Raw genomic sequence first — 2,432 nt, forward strand, 5'->3', positions numbered from 1 at the left:
GAACAAGTCATTTAAAATATAAGACTTGTTGGCGATTGAGCGGGCATTAATTAACATCCATTAAGGCTGCGACTCACCAGGACAGGGTAGAGTTCCCCTGTATCAGATGGGCCGTTATCAGATGAAAGTACAAAACTCTCAAGAACCCCCTCCTTGCACTGGTTGCATAAATTCAGGTGGCATTTTAAAACATGCCATGACATAACACACAGCTGACAGCTGCAAACATCTCAGGTACTGGACTTGCTGCTTTCTAATATCTGTGTTATTTCTGAATATACCTACATGGTTATTAGACATCCCACATAAAGGGTGACAAAGGCAGTAACTATAAATATAATGACCATAACTTTACTGTAAATACATTGCGATGGGCTCAATTCATATAGTTCTATCACGTGCACACGCATGTTAGCAACCATAACCACGGCCTGCTGTAGGTATATGAATGCTGCACAAGGTTCCAGTCATCCCTTTACACTTGCTCTTGGACTTGTCTTGACTGCTCCAAGCTCAGCTGTGGATAGATAACGTTGGAGAATATTCTACAGAAAGCGGATTTACTAGAAAGCGACAAAAACTACTGCATCTTTGGATCTTTGTACTTGTGTTTCATCATAACAGCAAAGCTGAAGATGGCTCGTTGTGGACCCCGACTCGTCGACAGTCACCTGGTACATTCAAAATTTCTTCAATTATTTAAGAGTCACTAGATGTCATTAATCATTTATGTATTTAAGTAACTAATAATTTAACAAGTTCCAGTGTGAATATCAAGTTTTAATGTGATCAAAATAAGTGTATTATAGACTTTTCCCGGTAATTGCTTGTATGCTTTAAATTTTCCAGGAGAGGTGTAGAATTTATACCGATTGGTGTACGAATGTGAAAAAGGTGTTACTTTGATTTAAAACCTTCAAATTGACACTTTTTCAAATGAAATGGTTAAAATTAGCTTAACATTCGTAAAATGCCCCCTACCCAAATATACATATATATGTGTATATCGGTTTCTATGGTAACAGCATCTCCTCACAATGGTAGAACATATAGTAGTAAAGATACCAGATCCCCTGTAGATCCTAACATCATTTGCTTCTCTGGATCAAAGGCTTCATTTGAATAAAGTATAACTTTTTCCCAGCTACATAATGCGATTAGTTAGTTATAAATTATAAGTAGTTTAAATTTACTGTAGAATATTTATATAATACGGTATTCATGCCCAATTCTTTACAAATCAATACCTATTATCCATTACCTACTCGAACGTAGTGTTTGCATAAAGGTTTAAAAAGAACAAATAAACAAAATGGACATATACAAAATACAATACTCTTACCTTAACAGGGTAGTGTGCACAGAGTGAGCTGCCTTGGCAGAGATTGGTGCTCTTCTTTTAAAAATGGATGTTTCACTTAATGATTGTGGACATAGTTGACATCTTGTTTTCTTCTCACATGAACAAGTAAAGTGTCATTCAGTCTGATATAAATGTAGCCTGTAGCTTTAGCACTGGGTGTTTACTACATTCCTAATGTTATTTTAAACTTGTTTCCTTACAGGCTGTCTTGACTACATTGTTGAACGTCCCGAGAACGAGTTCTTTCTAAAGTCATGAGGATTCTTGATGACACTCTCTTGAGCGCCATCTGTTCTGATGAAGCATGGGACACTGATACCGAGCGTGTCAATAAAGGTGAGTACATTGCCCTCTCACCCTCCCCCTCTTCTCATGAAGAACTGGATGCTGATGCGTGTCAGTGAAGTGGAAGGTGAGTACCCCCCCGCCTCACTTTCTTGCACTGAGGTCTGCTTATTGTAAATATCTTGTACTTGTTTGAACACCTTTCAATGTTAAAGTTGACCTTTGTGCTTTTCAGTGTTGGAAAGACACTTTCTTCCACTGAGTTCTTTCTTGCACGTTCCGGAGTCACAACGTTCCCCCAACGTTCACCCAACATTCCGGAGTCAGAACATTCCACCAATGTTCCACCAACGTTCCATCAACGTTCCCCAAACATTCCGGAATCAAAACATTCCACCAACGTTGCACCAACGTTGCACCAACGTTCCCCCAACGTTTCGTAGTCACAACGTTCCACCAACGTTCCACCAACGTTCCGGAGTCACAATGTTCCACCAACATTCCACCAACATTCCACCAACGTGCCCCCAACATTACCCCAATGTTCCCCAAACGTTCCCCAACGTTCCGGAGTCCCAAGGTTCCACCAACGTTCCAGCAACGTTCCCCCAATATTCCGGAGTCACAATGTTCCACCAATGTTCCACCAACGTTCCACCAACGTTCCCCCAACATTCCCCCAATGTTCCCCCAACGTTCCACCAACGTTCACCCAACGTTCCACGAACATTCCGGAGTCACAATATTCCACTAACGTTCCACCAACGTTCCACCAACGTTCCCC

The sequence above is a fragment of the Oreochromis niloticus genome, unplaced genomic scaffold, assembly GCF_001858045.2.
Source record: "Oreochromis niloticus isolate F11D_XX unplaced genomic scaffold, O_niloticus_UMD_NMBU tig00008668_pilon, whole genome shotgun sequence".
Lineage (NCBI taxonomy): Eukaryota > Metazoa > Chordata > Actinopteri > Cichliformes > Cichlidae > Oreochromis > Oreochromis niloticus.